The sequence below is a fragment of the Marmota monax genome, unplaced genomic scaffold (genome assembly GCF_021218885.2).
Source record: "Marmota monax isolate L192 unplaced genomic scaffold, Marmota_monax_Labrador192_F-V1.1 WCK01_AAM20220418_F8-fsc00061, whole genome shotgun sequence".
Classification (NCBI taxonomy): domain Eukaryota; kingdom Metazoa; phylum Chordata; class Mammalia; order Rodentia; family Sciuridae; genus Marmota; species Marmota monax.
In genome coordinates this window covers 8,739,889-8,762,279 of record NW_026695230.1, presented here as the reverse complement: position 1 = coordinate 8,762,279, position 22,391 = coordinate 8,739,889, and the positions used below count along the sequence as shown (strand labels likewise).

At 39.4% G+C, this 22,391-nt stretch overlaps 1 long non-coding RNA gene across 1 annotated transcript in view; it reads right to left on the bottom strand.

The window, feature by feature from the left end:
• Window positions 1-287: 287 nt before the first annotated feature.
• Window positions 288-22,391, bottom strand: part of LOC124088539 (uncharacterized) — a 70,736-nt gene continuing 48,632 nt past the window's right edge. Inside the window, exons 2-4 of the long non-coding RNA XR_006850372.2 lie at window positions 16,053-16,198; window positions 6,071-6,206; window positions 288-578 (exon numbers count right to left, since the gene is read on the bottom strand). This is a non-coding gene — a long non-coding RNA (uncharacterized LOC124088539). The remainder of the gene's footprint in view (window positions 579-6,070; window positions 6,207-16,052; window positions 16,199-22,391) is intronic.

The window sequence follows — 22,391 nt, the reverse complement described above, 5'->3', positions numbered from 1 at the left end:
AAACACAAGAAAAAATTAAGGATGACCCAAATAAATGTGATTTTGGATAGTAAGACTTAATATCATTTAGATGTCAGTCTTCCCTAAACAGATATATAGATTCAATGAAATTACAATAAAAATCCAAGAAGAATTTTTTGATAGTAATGACAAGCTTGCCGCAGTCTGGCTGGGCACAATCAGGAGCCACTTGTCAAAAGAAACTAACTTTATTTTTAGAACCACACACGACAAACAAAATAGTCTCTCAGGAAAAACCCTCAGAGCCTCAACTGCCACCACCGGCTTTCCCCAAGCCTCTCTCTCCCACACAAGCTTCTCTCCACCTCCCACAATCCTCCTGCTCTTGAGGCCGATTGGCTGGGTCACGTGGGCGGAGCCAAAAAAGTCCCCCAATGAGCAGCTCCGTGGTCTGAAAGGGCAGGGAAACAGTCCAATGAGCATCACCGCAGAGGAGCCAATCAGCTAGATGTTGCTGGGGCCGCTGTGAGCCAATCATCAGCCAGCAGCTGGAAGTTTGCTGGCAGCTGGAAGTTTGCTGGGGCCCCTTTGGCTGTGGCTCTCAACACAAGCTGATTCTAAAATTTACATGGAAAAATAGAGTAAGTCAAAAAAATTTTGAGAAACAACAAATGTTACAGTGACACAGCCACATTAATGTTTATAGCAGCTAAACTCACAATAGCTAAACTGTGGAACCAACCTAGGTGCCCTTCAACAGAATGGATAAAGAAAATGTGGTGTGTGTGTGTGTGTGTGTGTGTGTGTGTGTGTGTAATGGAATATTACTCAACCTTAAAGAATAATGAAATTATGGCATTTGTTGATAAATGAATGGCGCTGTAGAATATCATGTTAAGTGAAATAAGCCAATCCCTCAAAACCAAAGGCCAAATGTTTTCTCTGATATGCAGGTGCTATTTCACAATGGGGTGGGTAGCTAGGGAAGAATAGTTACTTCAGATTAGGTAGAGAGAAATGAAAGGAGGGGAGGGGGTTTGGGGGTAGGAAGAATAGTAGAATGAAATGGACATTATTACTCTATATACATATATAATTATACGATCAACAGAATTCTACATCATGTACAACTAGAAGAACAAGAAATTATACTCCATCATTTATGTATGATGTATCAAAGTGCATTCTACTGACATGTATAACTAATTAGAACAAATTTTTAAAAAAGAACAAATGTTGAAGACTTCTACTACCTGATTTCAGGATTTACTATAAAACTACAGTAATAGTAGAGTGTAGTATTGGCTAAAGGATAAATACATTGATAATAAAACAGAGTCAAAAATAAAGCAAAACAAGAGTAATCAAGACAGTTTCATTCTAGCACATGACAAATATATTGATACAACAGAATACAAAGTACAAGAATAGATGCATACATACATGGACAACAGATTTTCAACAAAGTTGCAAATTGGGAAAAATATTTTTTTCTCCATAATGTAATGGATAAAGAATGTTCCATGTCATTGTGGAGAATAAATATTCTTTTCAATGGTGCTAGAACAACTGTATATCTGTTTTAAAACAGACGTTCTATCCATGTCTCACATCATGTACCAAAATTAACTCAAAAGAGATCATAAATTGTACTATTATATAACTCTTAAAATCAGGCAGTTCTGAGGCATCCAACTTCATTCTTTTTCAAAGTGTGTTATCACTACCATAAATCCTCTGCATTTCCACATAAATCTTCAAATCAGCTTATCAACTTGTGCAAACATTTCTAAGATTTCAATGATAGTGTACTAAATTATATGTAAATTGGGGGAGAATTGACATTTTAGCAATACTTTTATGATCTATGAACACAACCTATCTCTTTTTTTTTTAAAGAGAGAGAGAGAGAGAAAGAGAGAGAGGGAGGATTTTTTTAATATTTATTTTTTAGTTTTCGGTGGACACAACATCTTTATTTTATTTTTATGTGGTGCTGAGGATGGATCCCAGCACCCAGCGCATGCCAGGCGAGCACTTTACAGCTTGAGCCACATCCCCAGCCCCCTATCTCTTGATTATTCAGATCTTTTCAATTTTTCTCAGCAGTGTTCTTGCAGTTTTTAGTGTATAAATAAATCTTGTGTGTCCTTTGGCAGATTTACCCCCAAGTATTTCATGTTTTGATGCATTACAAATGGTATCACTTTTTAAATTTTAACTTCTGATTATTCATTGCTGGAATATATAAATACAATTAATTTTTATATATTGATCTTTTATCATGCCATCTTACTAAACTCACTAGCTAGGTCTAGCAGCTTATTTTTATATTCCTAAACAGATGACTGTATTGACTGTGGAGGAAAAAAAGAGTTCTATTTCCTCCTTTCCAATCCGCATATCTTTTTTTTCCTTGCCTTATTACACTATCTAGAACCTACAGTGCAATGTTGAACAGAAGTGGTAGAGAACATATCCTAGATTGGTTTTCAAACTTAGGGAGAAACTATTCCATCTTTTACCATTACATATGATTTTAGCTGAGGGCTTTTCTTAAATGTACTTTTTGAGTAGCTGAGAGCGTTGCCTTGTATTTCTAGTTTGCTGGGAGATTCTTTTTTTAATCAGGGATGAATCTAAAAGTTTATCCAATACTTTCTTTATACATATTGATATGATTGTATGACTTATTTTTCTTGATTCTGTTAATATGGTGAATTACATTGGTTTATGTTTAATTACTAAGCCATCCTGGGATTTTTAGCATAAATCCCACTTGTTCATGATATGTTCATTGTTTTACAATGTTGAGTTTAGTTAGTTAAATTTTATTAAGAATTTATGTAACAATGTTCACAAGGAATACTGGTCTACATTTTTTTCATACAATTTTTTTATTCTATTTTGCAACTAGAGTTACCACTGGTCTGATAAAAATAAGTAAGTATTCTTTCCTCTTCAAATGTCTAGGAGAGTTTGTATAAATTGGTTTTATTTTACACCTTTTTTGCTTTATTTTTCTGCCTGTTTTTGGGCCTGCTGACTATTGATTGTTTGGATTCCATATTTATCTTCACTATTACTCTTGATATTTTCATTTTAGAATCAGTTTTCTCTCTGACATCCAATTCCCTCTTCCAGAAAACAATTTTTAAAAAATACTTATTTATTCTCTGGCAATGGTTTATCTGAGTTTTTTTCTGTCTGAAAATATATATTTTTTTCATTTTCAAAAGATCTTGTTTTACTTTGTTCATGTAGCATTTTAATAATGTTTCTCTTAGGGGCTGCAGGTATGGCTCAGTTGGTAGAGTATTGCCTTGTATGCATAAGGCCCTTGCTTCAATCCCTAGTACCACACAAAAAGGAGAATGTTTCTCCATTGTCTTCTGAATTGCATAATTTATGATAATAACTCTGCTGCATTTCTTAATACTTATAAGTGTTCTTCTACTTATAAGTTGTCTTTTTGCCCCAATTTTACAAGATTTCTCCTTTATTTTTGATGTTCAGCATTTTGAATGTGCTAAGTCTAGATATGGTTGAGGGGTTTTGTTGTTATTGTTTGTGTTTGTTTTGTGTTTGTTTTTGATGTTATTGGTTGATTAGTTTATACCTATTCTGCTTGTGGTTCTCTGAGCTTCTCAGATATGTGATCTGATTTCTTTCTTTATGTTTGGGGAAACACTTTGTCATTATGTTTTGAAATATTTATTCTGCTCTATTCTTTTTCTCTACTCTTTCTGAGATTCCAACTGTACATTATTTTGTTCCACAGAACTTAAGTGCTTTATTCTGTTCCCTGTCTCCGCTCTTTTTTTTTGAAAGAGAGAGAGAGAGAGAATTTTAATATTTTATTTTTTAGTTATTGGCGGACACAACATCTTTGTTTGTATGTGGTGCTGAGGATCGAACCCGGGCCGCACGCATGCCAGGCCAGCGCGATACTGCTTGAGCCACATCCCCAGCCCCACTCTTTTTTTGACTTGTGTTTCAGTTTCATTAATTTAAAATTGATAGAGCTGATTCTTTCTTCATCTATGTCAAGTCTATTTTATGTGTCCATTGAATGCATTCTTTATCTTTTTATCTCTGTTACTATGTTTTCTATTTCTAACATTTCTATTTGATTCTTTTTTTAATAATTTCCAACTTTCGGCTGAAAATCTTCATTTGGTTATGTATATTGTCCACTTTTTTCCACCAAGGCCTTTAATTTCTTAAATATAGCTTAAATATTTTAATGTATTATAAAGGATTATTTATGTAGACTCCTGAAACAAGTAGTCCCTAATCACAATGACTAGTCAAAATAAAGGCCTTAATTCTCATTTGCATACAGCCTGAACAGAATAACACATATTGTGGTTACAGGCTCTCTTTCAAGTAGTGACTCAAAGGTCCAGACTCTTGTTTCCTTACAACTCATAGTGTCACCATCTTTATGAAAGGCTGCCAGGTCATCATTAAAGGGGAAGAAGGAGCATAGGTAATCACACATGAATTTCTCATGGCCTGGAAGTGGTGACATTACTTTTACAAACTTCCCAGTATCTGGAACTCAGTTGCAGAGCCCCAAGCTAGCTGCAAAAGAGGGTAGAGATATAATTTTTCTGTGTCTTCAGAAAAGAGATTGATCTGTTTAGTCTCTGCAGATTATTATTTTATGGATGCCATCTTAAATTTCCCTGAGTACACAAAAATTATAATTACAATTGAAAGTACTTTTCTATTACTGTTACTACCTAGTTTTGCTTTTTGTGGTGTTTCCTGTACTTATTCAGTTAAATGACTCCATTTCTTGATGTTGTATTAATTCAATAAAATCTGTCCAGAAAATTCTCAGAACTTGTCAGCTATTACTGTCTTTTTTTCTGACTTTCCAGAGCTACTGTGCTTTTGTTCTTAGTTTTCACATTTTTCCCTGTCATTTCAATAAGATTTTTGGCAATGAGTTAAATATTTGAACTTGGTAAAGTATCATAACAAGAATGGCCATTTTTATACCTTTGTTTTATTTATCAATTTATTTATTTTTATATGGTGCTGAGTTTTAGACCCAGTGCCTTAAGCATGATAGACAAGTGCTGTATCACTGAATCACAAACCCAGCCCAACAAAAATGGCAATTTTTATAACCTTCTATGATCAACAAGTAATTTCGTGTGTTTGAGGTATTCCGAGAACTTAAAATTTCACTTTCTTGCAATGGGCAATTCAATAAATCTTTTTTTGATTTCTTCAGTCATGGAGATCATGATTAATCTCAGATATCAACTTAGATGCTAGATTAATCAAGATTCTCCAGAGAAATGAGAAAGGGGGGCGGGGGGAATGTTATGGGAACAAAATCACATGATTATGGAGACCAGAAATCCCCACCATCTGCCATAGAACCAAGAAAACCAGTGAGTGGTGGAATTCAGTCCAAGTCTGAAGGCCTGAGAACCAGGAAGACTGCTGGTGTAAGTACCAGAGTCTGAAAGCCCAAGAACTTACAGTGCCAATGTCTGAGAATAGGAGAAAGATAGATGTCCCAACTTAAGAAGATCCTTCATCCGCTTTTTTGTTCTACTCAGGTCTTAACAGTTTGAATGATGCCCACCCATATTGGTAAAGGAAGATATTTTTTACTTAGACTGCTGATTCACATTCTAAACTCTTTCAGAAACACCCTCATACACATATCCAGAAACAATGTTTTGTCAACTATCTGAATATACCTTATCCCAGTCACGTTGACACATAAAATCAATCATCACAAATAATTGATTTTTTTTTTCTCAAAGAAACTTCACCTCAGCCCTCTATCTCAGTGTCACAGAGTAAAATCTAGGGAATGTGAAGAATCAAACTTTATCAGAACACTTCATAGAACTTAGTATTTAGATGAGCCTGGTATTTAGATGAGGTCTGCTCTATCAATCTTGGAATATAGATGGAGCTAGAGACAAGACAGAGACAGGTGAAACCTTGGTTACAGGGGTTTGCCCAATAGAGACTAGAGTTTTGAACCAAACTAATAAATGGGTCTTAGAATTTGAATACAAAGCTGAGAAAAGGACTTGGTTACTTTGATAGTAGGAGCAGAAAGTGAAAGACTCACCAGGAGAAACCTGATAGGCAGTAGAGATCCTAGTGAGTAGAGCCATGACTCAGCAGTCCTTGAATGAGTAGTTCCGTGACTCAGCAGTCCATGGGCACAAGTAGTACCATGAATCAGAGCGTGTGGTTGGTGGTAGCTGACATGGAAAAAGTAACATATTTTAGTATTAAAGAACAGTTTGTCAGATTGCCTGGATTATCAATGACCTCCCAGTTGCTGAGCTAATTTCAAGACTATGAATTTAGTCACATTGTTGTTTCTGAGTTTTTATGAGTCTGAATACATAGCTGTCATTTGTGCTACAATGAATTCTGCTAATCAGGTCTAGCAAGGTTCCCCTTCCCAAAGAGAATCCCAATTTTATGCAAATGTCCACATGTCTTCCTCATAGTCCTTATCCCAAACTTCAGTAGTAGATCCTGATTAGTCTAAAAATCAGGTGTGTGAAAACTTTGTCTTAGAGAACTAAATGGTAAATGTTTTAGGTTTGAGGGCTAGGATAAAACATGAAAAAAAAAAAAGAAAGCTATTACCTGGAGATATATATATATATATATATATATATATATATATATATATATATATATATATATATTATGTATATATAACCTTTCAAGTGTAGCTATATAAAATGTAAAAGACATTCTTAGCTTCTAGCCTGTGAATAGTCAAGTAGCTGGCTTAATTTGTTTAATGGGCGTTCCAACCCCTGGACTAAGCCAACAAGCATAGTACTCTCCTGGTGACTGTTACTGGTTCAGGATGCAGACCTATAATCTCAAGTTGCCCAATGAAACTTAAAGACATACGTCCCATAGTGGGAGAGAGATTATTTTCCTCCTTCTCATTAAACAGAACAAAAGAAAAAAAAATCACCCTTATCTACTGGCAGCTGTCTTACAATTAGGAGGCAACAATCTTAGGAAATGGAGTAAGACAAAATTGAGAAACAGAAAATCTGAATCCTTGATGACATGGTTAAGCTGCTGAATCAATCAGTTCTGAAGCCTAATTCATCTTTGGACTTCCTGTTTCATTAATTAATAAATGCTTTTACTGTTTGATCCAGTTGGGGTTTCTACCATATGTAAATCCATTCTGCACCCATATAATCAGTCTTCCATTGCTGAATCTCTTCTTCATGAAAACAGAGATAGAATCACACAGACAGAAACCTAGTAAGATTAGGTTTGCATTTTATTCTGGGATATTTATTCTCCTCTCAACCCTCAATCTTCTTATAAACTGGTCCTTGACTTTGGCTCCAACCCACCCTCATCTCCAATCTGTAGACCACAGATCTATCATGAGACACTTTCAAGACATGCCTGGCCTCCATTAACTATGAGTCCAACTCAGTCCTTGAATTATTAACAGTAAAGCATCATCTATGCCTATTGCAGGACCCTACATGTGTCAGCCTCATAAGTGAGAGCCTGACAACCAGCTTCTCTTCCTGGCCCTGCTACAACTCACTGTGTAATCACTCTTCTCTCTCTGGAACCTAGCATTCTTCTACATGCTATAATTGAGCTGGACTAGATACCTCAAGGTCTCTCTTAACTCTGACTTCCAGCATTTCTGGACTTTAAGATTTATCTAACTACCAATTCTGGTTAACTCAATATGCTGTTTTGTATTTGGCATGTAGCCATTTAACATTGGTCTCCTGTACTGTGTGATGAATGTGGAAGGTCTCTGTTTTCTCCCCCTCCCCTGGAAGTTATGTTGGCCATTTCCTCCTCCAGCCCTCTCCCTCCCTACCAGCTACATCAGCATCCCGTCCTTCCCCATCCTGAGCCTTACTCCAATTTCAAAGCTTTCTCTGGCCCCAGCTGGGTTGAGAAACCAAGGAAAGGAGAAAGCATAATTTTTAGTCCTGTTTTGGGAATGGGCTACAAAGAAAGGCCCGTTTGAAGAGAGAAAAGAAGTAGAGCCTTTTGAAATGAAAGCTGGGCCAAGCTCATCGGAGATTAATGTAGGCAAAGCTGGCCTTGTCTGATAGGGCCCAGGTGGTGGGCAGCTTGCAGAGATTGCTGACAGATCCCATGGTGCACAGCCTGACTCCAACAACTCGTCCTCATCTTGGAGAAGATGCAGCTCCTCTACCCCTGCCTCAGGAAACTTGGGGCTGCCCCAGGACTGCCTCCACAGCAGGTGGGGAGCCAGAGCACTTAGTTGTTCCTTACTCCAGTTGCCCACGCAAGCGCACGCACGCGCGCGCGCGCACACACACATACACACACACACTCATGCACAGAAAGGGAAAGAGAGCAGACGTGGGACCCAGGCATGTTCCTCCATGGGAAGGCTGGCCAGAGGAGAAGAATCCTCGCTGGAAGTTGGCCGGAATAGGGCCATGACCTCCATCACAACTTCAAACCCTCCCTCAACCTTCCCTCATGCCTGTCACTGCCCTGTTTTCTTTTCTCATCTTTCTAGTCAATCTCCTGAAATTGGCTGGCTCCATTTGTTGTCCTTCACTTCCTCACTTCCCACTCATTCCTCCACTCCTTCCTGTCCGGATTCCTCTGTCCCTACCCAGGGAAGCTAACCTGTTCTGACGGCTTCACTGCTAGAGTTAATGAACACTTCTTGGTATTTAACCTCCTGGATCTCAATGTGAGGAAACACAGTGACAGCTCCAACCTTCCTTCCTCCACCAGGAACAGTGCTGTCTCCTGGTCTCCTCTGGCCATTCCTTTTCCACCCCTTTCACTTCTTCTCTTCTTCTGCCTTTCGGGCACTTTTCTTTCCCTTCCTTAAAGGTAGGGACTCCCCAGTGCTGTCCTCATTTCCCTTCTCTTAATGCACATTCTTCTCCAAAGGCTTTAAGCACACCAACTAGTGATGCCCAAAGCAACATCTCCAGCCTCAATCTCTCCCTCTCAGCCCCTGATTTAGCACCCTTCTGCCTACTAATATATTTTTGTAGGCACCCAAAATTCAACAAAGTCCAGACTACCATCCTTGTCTCTCTCCAACTCCTCTTCATCAGTTTTCCATCTCAGAAAAGGATACCACCATCTACTCAGTTGCCAGAGTCAGAAACCTGAGGCTCATCACACCTCCCACATCTTCTTGATCCACAAACACTTTTGATACTTCTTCCTAATAGCATTTGGACTCTGCTTCTCTCCATCCTCAAAGACCTCAGTAAACCCATGTCTCTTCCTTTCTCCCCTGGAAAACTGTAAGCAGTTCTGACCTGACCCCTTGGTCTTCATTCTTTCCCTTTTCCTATCACTTTTTCAAAAACTTCCCTGATCATCATTATTCCTTTGCTATCCTATTGTCCCTCTTCTGCAAACTATTTCACTCACAGCCAACACTATTTACCCTAGTGTTCAAAGACCTTCATGTTTGACATCATCTTGATTGCTATCCTATCTCTTCTCTATTTTTCTCTTTATGCCATCCACATGTACCCTATAACCCACCCAATGCATCCTATAATCTACCCCATGCGCTCTACAATCTACCTTATATACCCTAAAAGGCACCTCATGCACCAATTCAGACATACAGAGGAACTCCTCTCTCCATGCCTTTGCTTTCACTGCCTGAAATTTTTTTCTAGCTTCTCATCTAGAAAACCCAGATGCCATCTCCTCCAGGAAATATTTCTTTATTTTTTTTTCTTATTTTTCTAGTAACTTTCTCTCTTCTGTGGGCTGTCATGACACCCTTCACAGCCCCAGTGCAGCATGTATGTTGACCTTTACTTCATCCCTTAGAGTTCTGCTTTCTTAACTAGACTGTAAACTCCTCAAAGGACAGAAATAGTGTCTGATTCATCTTTGTATATCCACACCTTAGACCAAGACACGGGACATAACGGGTGATCAATGACTATATGATTGTATATCTAGTACTGTGGCTGCCTTCATGAAACCAAGTCAACATCAGGCTTGTTTCTCTGTCTGAAACTAGGATCCTGAAGGCCACTCTGGCTGACTGTGAACAAAGCATAATGCAGAGCAATTATTTCTGAATTGGGTGTTTTTGATGGTGTAATATCTTCCATGAACATTTTTGTGCATAAAGCTATTTCTATCATTTGGAATCTTTCCTTGGGAAAGATAAGAAAGAATGGCAACCAGACTGCCTGGTTCCTCTCTGGGAAGTGATAGGCCCTCTGTGTGGGGTAAGCCTCTTTGAAGGCCCTCTGGATACTTACCCTGGAACTTACCACAAACCAGTGGTCACTGGTTTCACATCTCGTTAAGAGGTTACAAAACATGAACAATGAGGAGACTTGGAATGATTTCACTCCACCATGACTGAAAATCTAAGGCTCAGGGAAGGACAATCTTAGAGAATCTTGGCTCAAATGAACTATATAACTGGGCCTAAAAAGTAGGACTTTCTGACTCTTGTGGCTTGCTCTTGCCCCTGCATCCCATGCCTGCCTTGGAACTGATAGTACATGACAAATTCCCAAGAAGGGAGATTAGGGATGGAAGTTGCAGAGATGGGGGAAAGTGGAAGCCTTGGGGACAGGAAGCAAGGGTTTCCCCAAGGAGGCAGTCTTCAAACCCTTCCCCATTCCTCTGTCCTCACAAGGAGATTAGCTCAGGATCTTTCTGAGATTGGAATAAGGTAGGGGAGGGGACAGAAACTAAAGCCCTCAGAGGATTCTGTGTAATCATCTGGTCTTCCTTGTGATCATTCTTAAGATAACAACAATAATAACAATGACAAGAAAATATACATTTAATTGCCTCAGCCTCTCCAGTGCCATATGAAATTATTCTTATCTTCATTTTACATAGAAAAGCAGCCTTGGACAAGTCAATCAACTTGTTCAAAGGCACGCAGACACAGTAAATGCTCACATGCAGAATCTGCCAGATTCCGAAGCACATGGGATTGACTACAGTGACAAAAGTTTCCCAATTTCCAATCAGTCCTAGGCCAGGTCTCTGTTGAGACAGTCAGGAAGGCAAGAGCACTAAATTCTGAGCCCCCACCTCTTACAAAGAGGTGTTATGAAGAATAAAAGATCAATAGGAACAGACCCACACATGGATGGACACTTGGTTTATGACAAAGATGCCACTGCAGTACACTAGGGAAATTATATATTTTCAGCAAATGGCAATGGGTCAATTGGATATCCACAGAGAAAGAAGAGAATTGTGACCACTCCCACCACCTCACACACACGCAAAACTCAATTTCAGTTGGAGTACAAACCTAAAGGTGAAAAGTAAAACAATAAACATGCTACACTAAAATATAGAATATTTTTGTCACTTTGCAAAAGTTTCTTAAATAGGGCATAAAAATCTGTAAATAATAAGGGGAAAAATTTTTATGAATTAGATCCATTTTAGACTAAGAATGCTCATTCAAAGATGCCACTAAGAGAGTGAAAAAAAGACAGTGGCACACACCTGTAATCCCAGCAGCTCAGGAGGCTGAGACAGGAGCATTACAATTTCAAAGCCAGCCTCAGCAACCCAGCGAAGCCCTAAGCAACTTAGGAAGACCCTGTCTCAAAATTAAAAGAGTAAATAAAAAGGGCTGGGATGTGGCTTAGTGGTTAAGCGCCCCTGGGTTTACTCCCCAGTGCCCTCCCCCTGCAAAAAAAAAAAGTGTGAGAAAAGGCAACATATCAAAATAATGAGAAGATATTTGAATTGAAAAATATTTTCAAAAGATCTATCTGATAGGAGGAGGAGGCTGTTATCCAAAATTTATAAAGAACTCTTAAAACTCAACAATAAAAAAAATCCAATTAAAAATGGGAAAATGTTGGGGCTGGGGTTGGGGTTCAGAGGAAGAGCACTCACCTAGCATGTGTGAGCTGTTGGGTTCAACCCTCATCACCACATAAAAATAAAATAAAGGTATTGTGACCACCTACAACTAAAAGATAAATGTTTTTAAAAAATGGGAAAATGCTCTGAATAGACACTTCACCAAAAAGAAAAAAAAATAGAGGGCAAATAAGAATGGGAAAAGATACACAACATCATATGTCCTTAGGGAACTGCAAACTAAACCAATGGTGAAATAACACTACATATCTCTAATCATGGCCAAACCCAAAACACTGACACCACCAAATGCTGTTGAGAATTTGGAGCCATAGGAACTCTTATTCATTGTTGGTAGGAATGCAGGATGGTACAGCCACTTTGGAAGACAGTTTGGCTGTTTCTTAAAACTAAACATACTCGGGCTGGGGATACGGCTCAAGCGGTAGCGTGCTCGCCTGGCATGCGTGCGGTCGGGGTTCTATCCTTAGCACCACGTACAAAAAAAGATGTTGTGTCCGCCGAAAACTAAAAAAAATAAATATTAAAATTCTCTCTCTATCTCTCTCTCTCTTTAAAAAAAAAAAAACTAAACTCTTACCATAGGATCCAGCAATTGCATTTGATGGTATTTACTCAAATAAGTTGATAACTTATGTCCAAAAAAAAAAAAAAACCTGCACAGATGTTTACAGTACTTTAGTTCTAATTTCAAAAGCTTGTAAGCAATCAAGATGTCTGTCAGTAGAGGTATGAATAAACAGACAGTAGAATATTACTCAATGCTAAAAAGAAATAAGCTATCAAATCATTAAAAGACACAGAGGAACCTTAGTAAATGTTTTTTACTAAGTAAAGGACTCCAATATGAAAAATCTATCTACATATGATTCCAACTACGTGATGTTCTGCTAAAGGCAAAACTATGAAGGCAAGAGTGGGAGGCAGGGAGGGATGAACAAGGGGAATGCAGAATATTTTAGGGATAATAAAATTACCCTGCAAATTATAATGATGGACACATGTCATCATACATTTGTCAAAACCCATAGGATATTAGAGTGAACCCTAATATAAGGAATTCAGTTGATAATGATGTGTCAGTGTGTGTCATTGGCTATAACCAATGGACCATTCCAGAGCAGAATATTGACAGTGGGGGAGGCTGATAGTGTGATGTGGGAGCAGGGACTACAAGTAATCTCTGTACTTTATGCTCAATTTTGCTGTTAATCTGAAACTGCTCTTAAAAAAAAGCCTATTTTCAAAATGGCAATAGAAAGTGGGAAGAGATATTGTCACATACTTACTTAATAAACACTCATATTCAAATTCTTATAAATCAACAAGGGAAGAAAAAGACAACATAATTTTCAATGGCAGAAATCTTTAACAGGCATTTCTCAAAAAAATAATATCCAAGTAGCCAATAAATATATGAAAGAGTCCTCAATTTCACTAGTCATCAGGGGAATGCAAATTAAATCTGCTACATAGTATTGATACCACTGAACAGCTAGGAGGAAAAAAGACTGAAAATACCAAGATTTGATACAGATGTAGAAACCAGGACCCTGTCAGCTGCTACTGGAAATGTAAGTTGGCATAACACAGTTGGAAAATTGATTTTCAGTATTTATCAAAGATAAACATAGGCATTCCCTAATACCCAACTGTCCTGCTTCTTGATACATACTTAAGAGGAATGATTATATATATTCACCTGAAGATACACTAGGATATTCAAAACAGCTCCATTGCTAATAGACAAAAATTGAAAAGTAACAAAATGTCTAACAACAGTAGAAGAGATAAATAAAAGGCTATGCACACAATAGGGTACAAGGAGAGTAAACAAACTCCAACTACACACAACAAGAAGAATAAATTTTGCAAACTTGATATTCAGTGAAAGTAGCCAGGAATGAAAGTATACTCTGTGGTACCATTTAGAAAAAGTTTAAAACCAAGCAAAATTTTGATCACGAATTTTTTTCTGTATCAGATTGTGCTGGTAATTACATGAATCTATAAATATGATAAAATTTCATAGAACTATATATCAAAAATGGGTGCATATAAAACTGCTGAAAGCTAAGTAAGATCTGTAGCTAATAATATTTTATCAACATGAAATTCCTGGGAGATGATGTACTATGGTTCTATAATGTATTGTTGGGGGAAGCTAGGTAAAGGATTCACAGGAATTCTCTGTACTATGTTTGCAATTTCTTGCAAATCTCAGATTATTTCAAAATAAAAGTTTCTCTTCAAAATCAGACATAATTAATATATGCTGCTAGTAACCTGGATGCTAATTACCTGGGGAAAATCTGAAGAGACTAGAGAAGACATTAGAGGCTCCTCAGGTCCTTTAATGGTCTGTTTATTGATTTAGGGGCTAATTACACAGATGAAAACCACCAAGCTGTATATTTCCATGTATTTTCTTCTATTTATACTATACTTCAATAAAAAGTTTGTTTTTTTTTTTAAACCAATAGGCTCCTAAAGAGTTGACTGTGCCTGGCACACTCTCAGTAAGTGTTTCTCAATATCCCCGGCTATGTTTTACCGTCAGGTTCCATCTTGTATTGTCCCCTCTGCCCAGGTGAGCACATTGCATAGCAGAGGCACTTTAGCTGACAGGACTACAAGGGTGGGAGTTTCAGGCAGATATTTTGAGAATAGCAAGATCTTCTGGCAGGAAAAATCGACCCCAATGTGAAGTCTCCTGTGCCTCCTTTGAGCACTAGCACAATATGAAAGGACTTGTTATAATAACCAGACACCCAACTTTACCAATCACCAGGTTATCGCTTAAATGATTCTACCAGTTATCGCTTAAAACAAAATACACTTCATCCTTTAAAAAAAAACACCTAAAAATATAAAATAAATCTTGACAATATAACAATCAAGCAACATTCTGTTGCTATGAAAACTTCATACAAATTACAGAGGGTATGCTCTGATTTTTCAGTTCCTGAGGGGAAGAGAGGTCCCAGCTATTTGAACATTTTGATTACAGTGCTGCCACCTCTTATCTTTCTTAAAAGAGTCTTTATTTTTACGTTGGAGAAATAATATTCTTCCAAAGTCTAAAGTGATAGGCATTGTGGAAACTACAGAATATACTACAGAAATGTCAGTTCACAGGTTGCACTATTTCATAGTAATCATCTCAGCAAATTTAGTTTTAATTTTTTTGCCAGTTTGGCTTTTTAAATGATTTCACACAAAGCAGCATTAATAATACTTCTGAAGGGTTACTTGAGAATTGTTTTTATATCTTTGGTGTGTCTGCCACACTGAATTTTTCACCCATTTTTAATGGGACTGGACTAAGAAATGCAAACAAAGCCAGTAGCTGTACTTAGTCTCTGAAATCTTATGTCTCAATGGGCAGTTGCTGTATCAATTACAGGATGAAAAATGATGCACTATAAGCCTTTCCCCTAAAGAATCTGCAGATCAGAGAACAATCATATATGCCCTGGACACATGACACAAATTTTTTTTAAAGTATTATCCTCTCAACCAAGAGGGTTTTATGATGTGGGGAAATGTGATTTAAAACAGTTGGATTTTACATTGCCTTTAGGACAATGACATTGTCCACTCTATGTTTTGTGACTGGATTATAATTTATGCATTACAGATAGAATTTTCTTTGTTTTTCTCTATATTCTTTCATCTTGTTTTAAAGTCTACAACCTGAAGGCTGGGGGATAGGTGGGACTTATTCTCCAACTTTTCTGGTTAAAATAGCCTCTAAGTCAGCTCACCCTCTGGGAGGTAGATACTCATATCCCAAGGCATTGCCTCGCGCGCCTTCCTCCCTTCTCCCTGAATGCTTTGGAGGCTCTGGGAGGAAGAAGGATGCTTCAAACCCTGGTGGCTTGGAGGAGAACCTCTGGCCTTTGCCACAGGGCAGGGGTAGGTGGAACGGGGGTAGCAACCCATATGGTTTCTGGACATGCATCTCCATCTTTCCTCAACAGTTGGTGAGCAATCTCACCATCTGTGCTGTCAGTATCTGTGCTCTCCAAGCACCCGATTGCTTTCTTGGAGATGGCCCTCTCATCTTGCTGTAGGCTCTTGCTCAAGCCACTGATCTGTGAGATGTGGCTACAACTCCCACCTGTACCTCCCACAGGCTTCTGTGTCTGAAGTCTTCAGACCTCCAAGCCTTGGAGGTCCTTGTAATTCCATACCATGGTGACCTTGGGGTTGGCCTGACAATTCTTAACTCTTGGCCATCTTCTCTGCTTGCCACAGACATGTAGATACTTCTAGATCTCTTCCATAGCACATGATAGCTCAGGTCATCAGGCTCATAACTCTCACTATGGGAGTGAAGCTGAAAGAAAATACAACAACATCATGAAAGTCTGCAGTGTTTCTCTGAACCTGTTGGGGGTGTGTTTTTATTGGGGCATCTATTGTCTTTTCTCTCCTCTATCTCCTGGATAAAGGCAGCATCCTGATCTTATCCTTTCCCAGCAATGAAGAGCTCTCTGCTTCTCCTTCCTGTCTGAAGGAACTTCCTTTACATCACTTCCTCTCCCTCCCCTGCACCAGTCCTACAGCTCAGAGGTTGGACACTGTAGGACACCAACCCAAGCCACACAGAACAGAAAAATATACAAGGAGGAGCTTGAAAATTATACATGATCCCTGAATTATGATTATGATAAAGTTTTCTATTCTCTTTCTGTTAACAAGCAGCCAAGTTTCAAAGGGCACGCAAACACTTGACAGCAGCATCCCTGCTGATGATCACTAGAACATCCAGGGACTTCCAATACACTGACCAGACAGGTGTATGTTAATTTGCATATGAAACCAATAGGTATAGTATAGCATAATTCAAAGATTTTAGAGTAATAAATGTAAGAGAAATGGTCTTTAACAAAATAAAGTGTGAATTCCAAAAGTTGAATATACTCATAGAGAAATTTCTTGTGCTATATTTTTAAAACGATGATGTTTTTGTTTTTATCATTACAATGCAGCTTGATCTTATAACTGCTTGACCAATTAAAAACTAATAGGATAGTAAATAAGTGTTATTGGTCAACTGGCAGAAAATAAAATTAACTGAATAATGCAAAGATGTACTTTAATATATTTTAGATCTTACTTCCTCTGTTGTAATAGTTATTACATATTGTGATACTGTAACTATATGTTTGAATTCCAAATCCTAAATCATATATTTGAATCCAATTTATGCACATACTTCTTTCTTTGATAATGTTTTCATGCTAATTTTTAGATGCCTTGATATATGTAATAGCCAGAATCAATACTGTTATCACCTCTGACTCATGTGGGTCTCTCCCCCCCTTTTTTTTAGGGGGGGAGAACTGGGGATTGAAACTGGGGGCATTTTCCACTGAGCTACATCACCATCCTTTTAATTTTTTATTTTAAGACAGAATCTTGCTAAGTTGCTGAGGATTTTAATAAGTTGCTTGCTGAGGCTGGCCTCAAACTTGCAATTCTTCTGCCTCATCCTCTCCTGTACCACTGCACCAGGTAGGAGCCATGGATATTTAAGCAACATTCTTCTACATTTTCCTGCTCTTCCTGGACCTTTGGCTTATACTTGAAACCTCTGCCTGCACTTCATACCAAGTAGGACCTTATGCTGGAATTGTTCTCACCCAGAAAGATAGAACAACTTCCATAAGATCATTAACAGTCAGTCAGGTCTGCACATTGGTGGACGTTTGGAACCAAAGCCTTAGCCACCTAAAGACAAGGCTGGATCTTTATTGTTCTTTAAGTTCCCTTTCTCTAAACACAAGAAAAATATCTAACATTTTCTGAGAACTTATTATTTGCCAACTATTTTACATTTATTATCTTATTTCACACCCACAATAAGTCTTTGAGGTATGCACAGCTAATATCCCTATTTTACAGCCAAGGAAAAAGAGGCTCAGAGAAGTTAAGTAACTTATTTAAAATCAAGTAGCTATGATTCGAAACCCATAACACCAGAACTCTTAGTTATTAAACTTGGGGTAATGAAAAGTGGAATCATTTGTCTATAGTTACAGAGTTTACAAGTGGCTGAACTGGGACTCAAATCCGACTCCAAACCTTTGTTCCTAACTTTGCCAGACAGGGAGAAGTAATGAAACAGAAACATTCAAGATTAGTCTGAGAGCAGCATAAATTTAGATGATCAGAGCAGGAAATAGCCTTTAAATAGAAATTGGATGGAAGGTTTATGAGACCAGACTAATCAGAGACTCATTTCAGCTGACTAGGTGGTGGATCTTATCAGTCTGAGAACTAAGTCTTTGGAGAGCACATGATGGACCTGACCAATGAGAGCCGCATATTGCGATGGGTGGGTGATGCAACTGGCCAATCAGTCACCGAAAAAAGAGGATTAGTCACTGAAACTGACCAATCAAGAACTCAGAGTCAGTTCTGGGGCCCTGAGCTGGGAACGTTCTCCTTGGAGAGGTAATCTGACTTCCTAATGGCCAAAGGCCACTCTGGGCTCTGACTGGCGCCAGGGTTCCAGGAATCAGATCTGAGGCCATTCCTGCGCCAGGGCTCATAGATCAGCCATGAGGTCAGCCGTTTGTGTGACTCACTTCGTGAAAATGAAGCGGCAGTGTGAGGCCTTACTGTTTCTCTGTAAGCATTTAAATTGATTTTTCCAGCTGGTTAAATTCCCCCCTTTGTTTTTATACAGAGGCTTAGGATGCGGCTGGATATCAGGCCCAAAGACATTACCAGGTAAAACAGCCTTCCTGCCCGCTGCCATGAAAGATCCAGACTCTGACCAAGAAAACTGGTGCATTGAAACCAGGGCCAGGAGTCCCTCTGAGGAACAGCTGAGAACCACGAAGACAGCTCTGCTAACTGACAGTTTGGGGAAGCCACCACCAAGGGCTGAGGAGTCCCTAACAAAAGACAGGGACATCTGCCTCCTGAAATATCCCACTGAGTAATGAATGACCCCACCCACTGTGACACATGACAAGAAATCACTCTCTTTAGGCCTCAACAAACTAAGACAGAAGCTTCAGGAGTCCTAGGAACTTTATTTGTGGAGATTCTCCGGGAAAGGAAAGGAGGCCCTGGAAACTGTCACTTAGAATTTGCCTTCCATTCAAAGCTTTTTCCTATTGCCACTATCATGGGTCAACCCAATTCACACAGCCTTTAATACATATGCGCACGCACCATCTTGTTTTGGATTTCCCTAGATGGTCTACTCAGAAGGTGATCTGAGAAAGCAGAAGTATAAGAGTAGGAAGAATGAGACAGGGATGTAGGAAAGAACCTCTGAGAAGTGTACAGAATGCTTCCAAGAAGTAAGTGTTCATCCAAAGACGATAGCTGGAATCTATCTGCTGCTCCTCTCCCTCACTGATTTAAGATTGTTTCTGGGAAACTTAACTGCCTTACACTATTTTTTTTTTAATTTTTAAAATTTATTCTAATTAGTTACCCATGACAGGAGAATGCATTTTGACACATTGTACACAACTTCTCATTCCTCAGGCTGCACATGGTGCAGAGTCACTCCAGTTGTGTAATCATACGTGCATCCTTTCCATTCTCACAGCCCCACTCCTTCCCTCACTTTCCTCTGTACAAACCAAAGTTCTTCATTCTTTCCCATCCACCCACCCCCAATATGGATCAGCATCTGCTTATCAGAGAAAACATTCAGCCTTTGGTTTTGGGGGACTGGCTTATTTCACTTGGCATGATATTCTCTAGTTCTATCCATTTACCTGCAAATGCCATAATTTCATTGTTTTTTTAAGGCTGAGTAATATTCCGTTGTGTATATGTACCACATTTTCTGTTTCCATTCATCTGTTGAAGGACACCTAGGTTGGTTCCATAGTTTAGCTGTTGTGAATTGAGCTGCTATGAACAATGATGTGGCTGTATCACTATACTATGCTGATTTTACCTCCTTTGGGTATAAACCAAGGAATGGGATAGCTAGGTCAAATGGTGGTTCAATTCTAAGTTTTCTGAGGAAGCTTCATACTGTTTTCCATAGTGATTGCACCAATTTTAACTGCCTTGCACTTTTAGGCAGACTTTGCACATTGTGAGCAAGCTTCTTTGTCATGGGAGAAACCCTGAACTGGAATCCAGAAAGACTCTAGCTCCTGTTTGAAGTAGGACTTTGAGAATGAATCTGTTTTAGTCACCTTTCTGTTACTGTAACAAATGCCTGAGATCATCACCTTACAGAGGGGATTTATTTTGGCCTGCAGTTTTAGAGTTTCAGTCCACAACCAGTTGGCACCATTGCTTTTGGGCCTGTGTTAAAAGACAGCATATCACAACAGGGAGCATGTGATGGAGCAAAACCTCTCACCTCATGGCTGAAAAGCAAAAGAAGAGAGAGAGAAAGAGTAAGATGCCAAGGTCCTAGAATCCCCCTCAGGGCACACCCCTACAGATAGAAGACTTCCCATTAAGCTCCATTTTTTAAATTTCCACCATCTCCCAACAGTGCCACTGTAGATAATGAAATTTTAACACATGGGCCTGTGGGGGCTACTTAAGATCCAAACCGTAGCAGAGTCTGAGCTTACACAGAACTGTTCAATACAGCAGTGGCAGGATCAGAGAGAGGCCAGGGACTGTGGAACAGCACAGAGGTAGGCTGCACACACTGACTTTTCTGAACAATTTTCTGAACTCTGATGGAGATCAACAGGAGAAAAAACTGAAATGGAACATGTGAACCAGTGTACCTCACCCACATGAGGCATGTACTATTCCACGCTTCTACCATAAAGGCATTGGAGAAAACCCTACTGATTTCTCAGTCTCACAAACTTGGGTTCAAGCCGTGGCTCTGCCACTTGGTACATTAGTAACCTTAAGCTCATCACCTGGTTGCTCTAAGCATCAGTTTCCTCTAATGTGTAATAGGATACAAATACTTGCCTTGTAACACAGTTACATGCAAAGCTCTTAGAACTTAGTAAGCCCTTTATACACATGCAGACTCTTACTAAAAGGCTGGTACATTTTGCAAAGCCCCCAAAACCCATGCCAAATGCCACCTCTGAGCCCTAGTCTGTCTCTGAGGGAAGGAGGACAGTTCATTTTCTGTAGACTAGAGCTGCCTAACATCCTGAGACGTTTAAGGCCAAGACCAGATAACCATATGGCCTCTGCTGTCCTCACCCAGAACCCTAACAGAATCTCTTGTCCTAGAGATCTGTCTCAAATCATTCAGGAGGTACAAGGAGAACAGGTCTAAGTGTGATATGTAAAATCCAATCATTACCAAAAAGGATGTGGTAAAGTTTGGTCTTTGTAGAATTATCTTGACCTTTCCCTCAATCACTAAAAAAAAAAAAAAGTATACTTTCCCCTGTGAATTTTTCAGTTTTACAGTCTGGGTTTACATACTATCAGGTGAAGCCAACAGGATATTTTAATAAGCAAACACAAATTCCAGGAGATAATACCTCTATATGTCAAATGCAATCATCTGTGGTTCTGAATTGTGCTAAGTTGCACAACCTATAAAAGACATTTTAAAACCTCATTGATTAATTTTATTTCATTTGTTCCCATATTTTTCATTCCTGCCACTCCTCAAATGTTCCCTTCAAATGACCTGAAATGTGACTTCCGTAATCTGGAAGGGATCATGCACTTTAGTCTAAAAACCTCCTTCCCTGACCTCTTCTTCCTTGAAGGCTTCAGGCTGAGCAGGAACCCCATGTCTAGATCTATCTGACATGCAGACAGTGGGGTCCCACAGACCAAAAGTTCTGCAGAAGAAAGGCCAAGCTCTAGAGCAGACTCTGCCATGAACAGACAAGTGACTGTGGGCAGGTGCCTCACTGAGCTGGGCTCTAGTTTCCTTTCCTTAAAGGTGAGGGCCTTAGACGGAAGGTGCTCTAGGAGTCAGTGGTTGTGATCCCTTGGGTATCCTGGATTTTCTGAGTCCCGCCATGATGTCCCTGGGTTGGCTAGGGGCTCCCGCAGGGCAGGATCACGTTGCCCCAGATTCCAGGACTGGCTGCTGCACAGACCCAGGATCGGGTGACAGATCCATCCAGCCTGGACTGGCTCAACCTCTATGCTACAGCCGGGGCTGAAAAACCAGAGCTAATGCAAGCCAGCTGGAGGCCAGGACAAGATTGATGAAGGATAGGGAGAGGATTTGGCTAGGGTTTGGGGGGTTGTGGGGGGGGTAGAGAATAATTAGTCTTGCCTGCTTCCCAGAGGGGCCCCCAAGCCTGGTAAACCTCATTAATTGGGAACCCCCAGTAGGGAATTCCTGCTCATGACCCAGAGAAGGAAGGGCTCGTTAGGAGTTAATTAGTAGTGAAAGTGCCAATTGGGGAAAGTGTTTAACTATTAAGTGGCTGAACACCTGTTTACTTACAAACAACTGATAGGTCAATTGTCTGGCCAGCAATGCTGGTCTCCTAGGATAGTGGTCACCAAACTCAGGCGATCCTGAGGGTCACCCAGGAACCTTGCTGAGCATCAGTCTCCATTATGGTGGTCCTGATTGGTCAGTCAGTGGT